At 44.4% G+C, this 11,761-nt stretch overlaps 1 protein-coding gene across 13 annotated transcripts in view; it reads right to left on the reverse strand.

Moving 5' to 3' along the window:
- Window positions 1–4,555, reverse strand: part of PLCB4 (phospholipase C beta 4) — a 411,579-nt gene extending 407,024 nt beyond the window's left edge. For 5 of the 13 annotated variants that reach the window (XM_032142698.2, XM_032142700.2, XM_032142691.2 and 2 more), the window contains exon 1: window positions 4,033–4,177. The gene's annotated coding sequence lies outside the window, so the exon portion shown is untranslated. Of the gene's footprint in view, window positions 1–4,032; window positions 4,178–4,329 lie in introns of those variants that run through there. The other 8 variants (XM_032142694.2, XM_058432941.1, XM_032142692.2 and 5 more) reach the window with 4 other exon arrangements.
- Window positions 4,556–11,761: the final 7,206 nt, after the last annotated feature.

Below are 11,761 nucleotides of genomic sequence, written 5' to 3' on the forward strand. Positions count from 1 at the left end.
GGTCTGTGGTCTCTTCTCTCTCGATGAGCTGCTTACAATTAATTACTTCAAGTTGCTTTTTTCTTCCTGTTTCTAAGGAAATGGCTACTTCAATTCATTCATGTCTGGGAGCCAAAGACATGCTTTAATTATTCGGGAGGACAAGAAGGGCAATGTATCTTAAAGCAATGATTTGCCTGGCCCAAGGGTATTTCCGTAGCTAGAGGTGGAATTTCCCAGCCCTAGGCACACCAAAAGATCCTTTGAGCTTTGAAGGAGACTCCCAGGAGAGGGGAGAAGATAACACTATCTTATGGTCACATGGTGTGTGACATTCTCATCGAAGGTTTTATAAGTAGTGAGTAAGAGGGGTGTTCAGAGAAAAACCTTCTGATTTATGTCCATTTCAACTATTTTTATTTAATAAAGGAAAGGAAAAGTAGATGAAGTTCATGCAGGGAAAATAAAGACTCTGCTGGTCATTCATTCCCTGGAACATAAAGATCTCCTAGCTGAGATTTGAAAGGTAGAGCATTATTACTTTCATCTCCTCTAGAAACTTGAGTTACGCCTTCAGCATAAAAAAGCATCCAAAGTCGTGAGCTTCCACCCAGACTCTTTCTACCCTTCTACCCAGAAAATGGGGTTTGGGAGTGGTTGTTGCAATGGAGTGAAGTGGGTCTTGCAAACAGAAGTTATTCCACAGTGATATTTTCAAAGCAAGCTTAATTCCAACCAAGACAATGTAAACGTCACACTCATCCACTCAGTAATGCATAATCACCCAGGTCTGCCTCCACTGGCAAGGAAGTAAACTCATTTTTATATTTGGTTAGCTAAAGAATCACAGCCTAGGCACATGTAAAGCCTTTATATCATTCTAAGGCATAACTAGATAAGTCATATTACAATTTGAGGAAGTATTTCTACTTTAAAGGGTGAGGCTTTATCAAAAGCAAAACTATTAAACAAACAGATACTAAGGAATAGAAGAAAGAGCTACACAAGTTGATTCATTTTCCCAATATGAGAGGGGAATAGGAAAATGTGGAATGGACAGCACTGAGAATTAAGCAGTGTCCTTGCAACACAGTTCACATCTGAAAACCAACAGCAAAACCACAGAAAGTCACTGCTGCCTCCCACCAGCGATGAAAAGCTGTGTTTATTTCCCAACAGGCAGATAAGTCTCCTTGACACACACTAATATGGCCTACACATTCATATATTACGAGGTGAAAAGCAACTATTTTAAAAACTTCAATCTGGACATAAAATACCAACTGTGATCATTAAAGCATCTCCATTAGTCCTTGACCTAATTTTGCGTATCAAATACAAGTTCTTGGTTTTACAGGGACTCACTGTGGTAGACAGTTTATTAAAAGACCTGGGTCGGCAGTGCTAATCAACATGCTGTTTCACCCTTACTTTCTAAGTGATCACAAACAATAATTTAGTCACAGCCTGCTAAATAATTTTAAGTTTCAAGGAAAATTTATACTTCCCCAAAAATAGTTTACTATTAAGTGTGGAGAGCATAAGAAATCCAAAATCTTTCTTATATTACCTAAGTGCTCTAATCTGAAAAGATAAAATTTACTCTCAAGATTTCAAAATAAAAAATCAAACTCAGCTAATTACTAATGTTTTTTAATAATCTGCAAAATTTTTTCATTAATTCTGTTATTTGAGTTTGCCACCTAAACTAAGAAGCTAATTTCACTCATATTGTTACAGGCTTTCACAAGTTAGCATGCTAATGTGATCACAAGGAAAACAGCACAGCAGCCCTGAAGCTCACTTTCACCTCAATTTTACTTAGAGGGTGGGGTAAAGATGAATACCAGGCAAGCATTTCAATTCTTAATAAATCAAACCCCAAAATGAAGTTAGTGGTATGTTAGGAAAATACCATGTTCACTGAAATTGCCAAATATAAGTGTCCCATGTTGCCAAAGTCAGCAGTATACATTAATCTCAAGACAGTTGTGTAGAATCTTGGGTAAAGGCAAACTAGCTGTGCTACGGGCACTGAATGGACTCTGCTGTGGTTGAAATATTTCAGAGGTGATACAAATTTTTAAAATCTTTTTCTCCAAAAGGTTTTTGGTAACCTGTAACACTTTTTCAACTACTATATTTCTTTATCTCATAAGGCAAAAACACACCGCCTCACGATTCCAGGACATGTAAGCAGTTTAACATCACTCACATTTTCAGGCATACAAATATAAAACTTCCAATAGAGTATTTTAGAACAAAGCTTTCTGCGTGGGTATGCATTTGCAAAATAAAGGTAAAATTATTCCGACAGATTTAAATGTGCACCCAGTGATCAAATGGAGTCAGAAATTCTGTTTTGACAGTTACTTGTAGAACAGCATTTTCAACAGCGATTAATTCAGAGCTGGGTAGTAATATCATCAAAACGAAATCAAAACTAAGTTCCGACTGTTGAGTAATAATAGAGTTGGAAAGAAGTGTAGTCCATAAGCTAATACATGGTACCTTTAGATATGTTATGTCACATTCAAAAGATTAGTCGTCTGGCAGCAAGTCTTACATTCATAAAAGTGCCAATAAAAATGTTTTGCCATTTCAAAAAGTGATTTTTTATGAAAACAGGTGTTCTCCAAAGATGGCAATCATTTATTAAACTACTACAGTTCAAAAGGAAGATGATATAATAGATCAATACACCAGCTGAGAATCATGCAAGACTGTCCTGTGAAAAACAGCATTCTGGATTACATAACACAGATAGTGAGGGATTACACCACATGCCCCTGCCGAGCTAGACTTTTGATCTTCTGTATGATTCTATAACTGAGGCCACTCAAATTTGAAGAGTGTAAAATATGGGGGTCTCAGTTCAACCACACATTACTGAAAACAGCCTCTTGAAAACAATAAAAGAATAAAGTTAAAATTTTACCTCCCCCCGCAACACACACACCATTTTTCTATTCTGAAGAACACAGTTGTTCAGATACTTTCTTAACCTCCTTGGAGCCTCCCCAGGTAAAGTCACTAGTTGCTTTTCCTGGTCATGTTTACATTATAAATCTGATTTCTCTTTAAGGGGAAATTCAATATCATTTAAAAATGATACATAGCTGCCTATGTTTGAATAACATTATTGCCAGACAAAAAGAATCATTAAACAGCTATCTCCACATACCTATAACTTAAATATATAGACCACTAAGTATTACATATATGGAAAAAAAAAAAACACCTTTCCTGAATATTCTGGCCAAAATTAAATTTCAAATACATGTTTTAGAACAATAGCTAGAATCACTACAGAAGAGGAAAAAAAGTTGGAAGAGTAGGGTCATCTTTCAGATATATCCATATTTATGGAAACTATAGTGGGCAGTTGTATTTCTCTCTAGGAAAACGCTAGTTTTACGATTCTAGATAAAGTTGCACTTAAATACACTTGGAAATTAGAGAATTCCATATTTCCATACTTCGATTCAGTACCATATACGAAGTCTACACTCAGAAGTATTGTACTATACAGAGTCTAATTGGTTAAAGCAAAAGCAACTTTAAAATTCTGAAAATAAGGATTTCCTTCACTAATAGGCTTTTAGGAGGCCCGAACCCTGCCCCCAATGAGTGCTAAGCCTGTCAGTGTTGTTTTAAGTGGAAACGGTCAATCATTTCTATGATTTCCCCACAAGAGGCAAGAAGATCCACACGCATACACATTTACATGCGTTGCACGGTGCCAACTATTTCCAACCAAAATAATCATGTACACGTCGAGCCGAGCTATTTCTAGCCCAGAAGAGGGTGAACGTCTGGAGAGAGTCTGAGGAAACCCAGCAGGCGATGACTACAGGGGAAGGGGGATGGCGTCTGGGTCCCCTGCCTCCCGCGCGCACAGGGCGCCTGGCACCCGGCACCTGCACGGGGTCCCCGCTGGGCATCCGGGTGCACGCGCGCGCGTCCGGGACGCACCCGCGGAAAGCAAACAAGCCCTGCGGGCCAGGGCGGGCGGGAGCATCCTCGGGCGGGACCCGAAATGCCTTTTCCTACCTGTCACTTTGCCTGGAGCTGCTGCCGGGGATGCGGCGACGGCCGCTGCCTGGAGACCCAGTGTGTACGCGCGTGTGTGTGTGCGCGCCCGTGTGTGCGTGTGCGTGTGTGTGTCTGTGTGTGTGAGATCTTGTTGGCGGTGCAGCTCACTTACTGCTCCCGGCGCGGCGCCACCACCCCCTCCTCGCCATAAAGCGCCGCCGCCAAGCCCCCTCCCGGCGCACCCCAGTCCCGCCCTCCCGCCTGCCTCCGCCCCCCCTCCCCGGCCTCCCCGCCTCCCCGCCGCGCGGTCCTTACCTCAGTTGAGGGCGGGGGTCTCCGCTGTGGCTCCCCAGCGAGCCCACGGGGCAGCGCCGACCCGCCCGCCCACCGCCGGGCCCTGCGCGTCCCCCGCTCCGGGCCCCGCCGCCCCTCAGCGGCCCGCCGCTCCCTCCTCCCCTGCCCCCGAGCCTCCCTCCTCGTTCTCGCCTCCCGGCTCCAGAGCCCGAGCTGTCGCCTCGCAGCCCCAACCTGCCCAGGCTACGGAGCATGCCCAGTGCGGCGCGCCCGCGCTGGGCTGGGGGTGGGCAGGGGCCGGGCCGGCCGCCCAGTTGCCGCGAGCCCGCGGGGCGAGGAGGGGGCGCCGACTGGGTCGGGGGCGCAGCCTTGCGAGCCGGGGGCCGAGCAGCGGAGGCAGGTGGTGGGCAGCGCCAAGAGGAGGTGGGTGGGGCGTCCGGGGAAGCCGGCCCGCGGCGCCCTCCTCTGGGGTCTCCCTGGCGGCTCTCCGCGGCATGTGCCCCATGCTCAGGGGTCGGGGGCGCACGGGAGGGCGCTGGGCGCAGAACCCAGGGAGCGGGGGCAGAAGAGCGGCACCCTCCTCGGATGGGAGACCCGTAGCCCGCCATGGGCCGTGTGGAGGGGCTCAGGACTGGCCAGAACGGGGCCCCCAAAGCCGTTGGCTGGGTGGGGGACGTGCTTATTTGTTTATATTCGGTTTCATAAACCCACACAGCGCTTACAATGCGTCCTGCAGTGTTCTAAACTCTTTTTATTCATTTAATCCCCAAAACAATCTTCCAAAGAGTACTACTGCCTCTTTTTATTTCGGGGGTCTTACACAGAGCCAAAGAGATTAAGTGATTCCAAAAAGTCTTCCCACAAGTACAACCTCAGACATGCAAACCCCCCAGACTTTGGTCCCTGGGATGCTGGGGCGCTGCTCCAGCCAGTTCCTGGCGTTCCCCGGCCCTACAACGGCCCCCAGCTGCCTCCGAGTCACACTCACACCCAGGCCCTAATGGTGTTCGGTCTGGCATCACCCTTGTGTGGACCCTCACAACGTGCTGCTCTCGGACTCCGGAGGGCTCCCTCCTCCCCAGGCCACTCCTCCTCCTCCTTCTCCCAGACGGCGGCCACCAAAACCCGGAGACGTGGCACCTGCGTATTGGGGACTGGGGCCATGCTCGCAGCTGCACTAGGCATGCTCAGCCGCCTGAGCCGGTCCGGCTGGCCAGGAGGAAAGAAAGGGCCAGACGGGGCCTGAAGTATGGGGGAATGTGTGCGCAAACAATAGTCCAGGCTCTGATGGGCAGGGGCAGTTGTAGATGCAAAAGGCTCATTCCCCTGGCACATCCTGGCCATTTCCAGGCAGGGCTAAGAGATGGGGGGAATCATTATCAAAAGTTTAACCAACTGGGCATCTTTAAGCAAGAGGGGGCTGAGGCCCCACTGACCACTCCCCAGCTCAACTACTAAGCTGTAATTTTAGCTGAGCCTGGAAAAAAAGCTCCTCAGCAGCTGAAGCTGTCTGCCTGTGAAGAAGCCAAGAAAAATATCCCAGACCAAGTTTCCCCACAAGATTGGAAAGGAAAGATAGATCCCAGGGAAAGGCTGGTGGCTCTTCACTGTTAGAGATGTTAAAGATGTGGTGATTTTGGCTGGGCGCGGTGGCTCACGCCTGTAATCCCAGCACTTTGGGAGGCCAAGGCGGGTGGATCATCTGAGGTCAGGCGTTCAAGACCAGCTTGGCCAACATGGTGAAACCTCGTCTCTACTAAAAATACAAAAAAAAAAAAAAAAAATTAGCCGGTCCTGGTGGTGGGCACTTGTAATCCCAGCTATTCAGGAGGCTGAGGCAGGAGAATCGCTTGAACACAGGAGGCAGAGGTTGAAATGAGCTGAGATAGCCCCATTGCACTCCAACCTGGGCGACAAGAGCAAAACTCCGTCTCAAAAAAAAAAAAAAAAAAAAAAAGGATGTGGTGATTTTGAGTGATTCCAGCATGATAAGGCAGTGTGTAATGGGCATACAAGTTGCCTGGGGATCTTGTTAAACTCCAGATTTTGATTCAGCAGATCTGGGGTGGGATCAGAGATTCTGCGTTTCTAACAAGTTCCCACATCATGCTGATGTTGCTGTCTTTGGATAGATTTTTAGTTGCAAGAGGTTAGGGCAGTATTTTAGGCCTGTTCTTTATTTTATAAGAAAACGAAGGTTCAAGAAGGTTAAGCAATTTGCCCCCAGGTCACACGGCCAAGAAGTAGCATCACTAGGCTCAAACCCAGTTCTCCAGGGCTTCCTGTGTATGTTCCTGTATTCCTAGGTATCATTCACAGATGAGCTGAAGCTGTCATCTGTGTGTCTTGATAGTTTTTAACAATAGAACATAATATTAGTAGATAATGCACCCAAACATACTATATCAGTTAGCCTTTGGTGTGTAACAAACCACACCAACACATAGTAGCCTAAAGCAACAATTATTCATTAGCTCACAATTCTGTGAATCAGTAACTGGAGCTAAAATCAGCTGAGCAGTGTTGTTCTCCTGGGCCTACTCATGCAGCTGCAGACATGCGGAGCTTGGAGCCTCTTCCGGATGGCAAGGATGACAGGGTATTCCCATATGGCTTCTTCATATGGTGAGTTCCTAGTTCCCAGCAGCAAAAGAAGGAAAGCCCCAATTCAAAATAGCATTTTATACCTCTGCTTGCTAATGTTCTACTGGCCAAAGCAAGCCACATGGCCATGCCCAGATTCAAAACATGGAGAAATCAACTTCAATTTTGATAAAAGAAGACACAAAATAGAGTAGTATTTTGTTTTTAAAATCTACCACACACATCAGATTCCATAAAACCAGCCCACCTGCCTTAGAGTTCAAAGTTGTATAGATTAAGCCTATGTTTCATTTTATATATTGGTAAACTAAGTCACAGTAATCTTTGTTGTTACTGTTAAGTCTTCAATCTAATAATGTGTTTATTAAGGAATCTCAGTTAGGTATAAACATTAAATAATTTTTTTTCTCTAAATCCTAAATTCAATCCAAATTCTAAATTCCCTTACCCTGCCTTTGATGACATATTAGACGGTCATTCATTCAACATTTGTTTTCGAGACAGGGTCTCGCTCTGTTGCCCAGGATGGAGTGCAGTGGCATCATCATGGCTCACTGCAACCTCAAACCCAGGGACTCAAGTGATCCTCCCACCTCAGCACTCCCAGTAGCTTGGACTACAAGTGTGCGCTACCAAACTTTGCTAATTTTTTTATTTTTTATTTTTTGTTGAGACAAAGTCTCACTATGGCGCCCAGGCTGGTTGTGAACTCCTGGGTTCACATGATCCTCTTGCCTCAGCCTCCCAAAGTACTCGGATTACAGGTTTGAGCCAATGGATTGAGCTTGGATTACAGGTTTGTGCCTGGCCCACTGAACAAATTTTTTGAAAACTTCTATGTGCCAGGCACTATTCTTTGCCCAGGATGCTAAAGTAAGCAAGAGACAAAATCATTGCCCCTAAGAAACTTAGATACTATCTCAGGAGATAGACAACAGCATATTTAAAATATGTAACATTGGGCCAGGTGTGGTGATTCACGCCTGTAATCCCAGGACTTTGGGAGGCCAAGGTGGGCAAATCAGTTGAGGTCAGGAGTTTGAGACCAGCCTGGCCAACATGGCAAAACCCCAACTCTACCAAAAAATACAAAAATTAGCTGGGCATGGTGGCGTGTGCCCATAGTCCAGCTTCTCAGGAGGCTGAGGCTTGAATCTGGGAGGTGGAGGCTGCAGTGAGCCAAGGCCGTGGCCACTGCACTCCAGCCTGGGCAACAGAGTGAGACCCTGTCTCAAAAAAAAAAAATAAAATAAAAATAAAATAAAAATATATATATATATGTATATATATTTAACATTGAGTAGTTCTAAGTAGTGTTTTATAACCTATATATGTAAATATATATATATAATCTCTATATATGTGTGTATATATATATATGTGTATATATATATACATGTAAAACATTGAATAGTGCTAAGAACCATGGTGAAAAGAAGCCTTCCTGAGATGAAGTAGAGAGGCAACTATTTTAGATAGGGGTCAGAGATGGCCACTCTAAGGCCATTTGAGTGGAAGCCGAATGAGAGATGTTAATATCTAGGGAACAGTGTTTCCAGCAGCGAGACCAGCAAAAGCTCTCAGATGAGAATGTGCTTGGCATGTCCAAGGGATGAAAGGAGGCCAGAGTGGCAGAGCAAGACATGGAGTGAGCAGAAATGGGATCACAGAGGCAGCAGGGGGCCAGACCATGTAAGTTTACAGAAACGATTTTGGACTTTAGTCTGGGTGTGTCATGAACCTATTGGAAGATGTTAAACAGGGTCATGACATGATCTGATTGATGGTTTAGGGAGATGTGCATTAAGAATGCCTATAGGAGGGAGAGTAGAAAAAGGAGCCTATTCTAAGGATACAGCAGTGGGTCCACTAGGGCAGAGTTTATCACTTTTCAGTATTAAAACTCAGACCAAATGTATTAGTCTGTTTCATGCTGCTGATAAAGACATACCCGAGACTGGGTAATTTATAAAGGAAAGAGGTTTAATTGAGTCACAGTTCCACATAGCTGCAAAGGCTTCACAATCATAGTGGAAGGTAAGGAAGAGCAAAGTCACATCTTGCATGGATGGTGGCAGCCAAGAGCTTGTGCAGGGGAACTCCCCTTTATAAAACCATCAGATTTCATGAGACTTACTCACTATCAGGCGAACAGTACAGGAAAGACCCATCCCCGTGATTCAATTACCTCCCACCTGGTCCCTACCGCAACATGTGGGAATTGTGGGAACTACAATTCGAGATGAGATTTGGGTGGGGACACAGCCAAACCAGGTCATCAGGTTAAACCTTCACCTTCAAACTCAACTTAAATTCAGTCTTCTGTCTTCTCCCTGTCCCATTGCAGGCCCTACTAGGTGCCTTAATTCTTGAAGTGGAAGGTTATTGGCATAGGATCTGGCCTTTAAACATTTTCCTACCCGCTGCCCTTCCCCAGCCATCCTCTCCAACCCTGTCATTTGCCCTTCAAGGCCTAGTTCCGCCAGCATGTTGGGCAGCAAGAAGAAAAGGCCAGTGTCTCTACCTTTGACCTATAGCCATTATGGCCCTCTCTTGGTTCACTGTGGCTGCTTCTCTGGCTAGCAAATCAGGGACACACTCTGTCAGGAGTGCAATGCAAGCTCTCTGCCATGGAGATAATAAGGGAGGCCCTTGGAGGGTCCTTCTGGAATTCTCACCCCAGGTTCTCCTTTTTTCGCAGGCTCCACAGTTCTCTTCATGGTGGTCCAGCCCAGAGCATCTCAATGCTGGGTCTCACATGCTAGGTAGGCCACCCTGTTGGGTGAGGCATCTGCAAGAAAGTTAAGCTGAAGAGCCTTCTAGAGTATCTACTGGAAGCCCAGAGAAAATAGAGAAAATTGCCCATCCCAGCCAGGCTAATGGGTTGACCAGCAGGAAGGCAGGTAAGATGGAGCTGTTTCTGCAGCAGGGAGGATGCCTAGACCAATTTTGAAGACTTTCTCTAGAATGTGGATCCCTGAACACCTCATCGTGCTCAGCTGCAGACTCTAGTTATCAATTACCTGGCAACATTGCGTTATGAAAATTAACATTCACCACAAGAAAAGCCAAAACAAACTACAAACACCACCAGTTCTTTACTTTGATTTTTATAGTCTTGCTTTTTGTCATTGTTACTTAATATGAAAGGATAATAGTGACAATAAGGACCTTTAGCTGAATAGTCTCAACCGTATTAGCAAAAGATCATGTTGTATCTCTTTTAGACAAAGGGCAGTACATCTCTTCTTCCCATTTAAAGTGGCACATTAATTACAGTTTTCACCTAGCTTTTTGCATGCTGTCCTTTGGAAGACAGAGATCACCACTGGCCCATTTGTCCAGTTTACCTTAATTAGAGACATATATCTTTGAAAAGTGGGCAGCACACAGACAGGCCTGATACGAGCTGTCTGGACCTCAGGGTATCCTTTCCCTAACTTTGTGTCTTGTTCCCCTGTGCACTGAACAACTAAAACAACTTTGGTTTTCTTTGAATACCAAAGAAAATGATAATGGAGAAAATTGCCTAAGGATTGAGTTTATGTGCAATGTAACGTCTGGTGAAAAAAAAACCCACTGAACTTTCGATTAAATTAATCATTGATTGGAGTGTAAAGGGAAAATAGAAAAGTAAAATAAAGATTAATTCCATTCCAAACTACTTGCTTAAGAATAGAATTTTGTTTAGGCTTAGGATATGATTAGACTGCAGATGTTCAAATAGACTGGATGATGATGATGAAGAAGATGATGGAGGTATTATATATATATAATATATGTACAATAAAGTACAAAAATCTTAAGTGGGGGCTTGAGGAGTTTTACTTATATAAACATCTATGTGACCACACCTGGATCAAGATATAAATCCTTTACAGCACTCCAGAAATTTCTTCGTGCACTTTCTCAGTCAATATTCTTCCCACATACAAACACACACACATACACACACCACCACCACCACCACCACCACCACACCACAGGTAACCACTATTCAAACACCACAGATCTGCTTTCTCTTGTTTGTGAACTTAGTATAAAGGAAATCATGCAAAAGGTACTCTTCTGTGTCTGGTTTCTTTCACTCATCATTACGTCTGGGAGATTCATTCACGTTGTAGCTTGTATCTGTAGTTTCTTCCTTTTTATTGTTGTGCAGTATATCATTGTATAATAAAATAGAAGGTATTTATACATAAACTTTGATGGTAAAAAAAAAAATTGTGGGATTTTTTTAAAGTGCACATGGAAGGTCCTTGAAAGCTGGTCTTGGCCAGGCATGGTGACTCACGCCTATAATCCCAGCACTTTGGGAGGCTGAGGCGGGCGAATTACTTGAGGTCAGGAGTTTGAGACCAGCCTGACCAACATAGTGAAACCTCATCTCTACTAAAAATACCAAAATTAGCCAGGCGTGGTGGCACGCAACTGTAATCCCAGTTACTTGGGAGGATGACGCAGGAGAATCACTTGAACCAGGGAGGCAGAGGTTGCAGTGGCCATTGCACTCCAGCTTGGCAACAGAGCAAGACTCTGTCAAAAAAAAAAAAAAAAGAAAGAGAGAGAGAGAAAGAGAAGAGAGAAAGAAGAAAGAAAGAAAGAAAGAAGAAGAGAAAAGAAAAGAAAAGAAGAAAAGAAAAGAAAAAAGAAAAGGAAGAAAAGACAACTGATCCTGGTACTACTATACTACTTCTTTCCATATTCTCTATTCCTAGCACAATGTGGTATACTAAGTGCTCAATACTGGGTTGTTCTGTGAGAATAAAGAATATTCTGTGTCATGGTAAAGTAAATTCCCAAATATTTTCTTCAAAAGAACAGAAATAAAATTATGACATATTTCTGG

Source organism: Hylobates moloch, unplaced genomic scaffold (assembly GCF_009828535.3).
Source record: "Hylobates moloch isolate HMO894 unplaced genomic scaffold, HMol_V3 SCAFFOLD_21, whole genome shotgun sequence".
In the NCBI taxonomy this organism is placed as follows: domain Eukaryota; kingdom Metazoa; phylum Chordata; class Mammalia; order Primates; family Hylobatidae; genus Hylobates; species Hylobates moloch.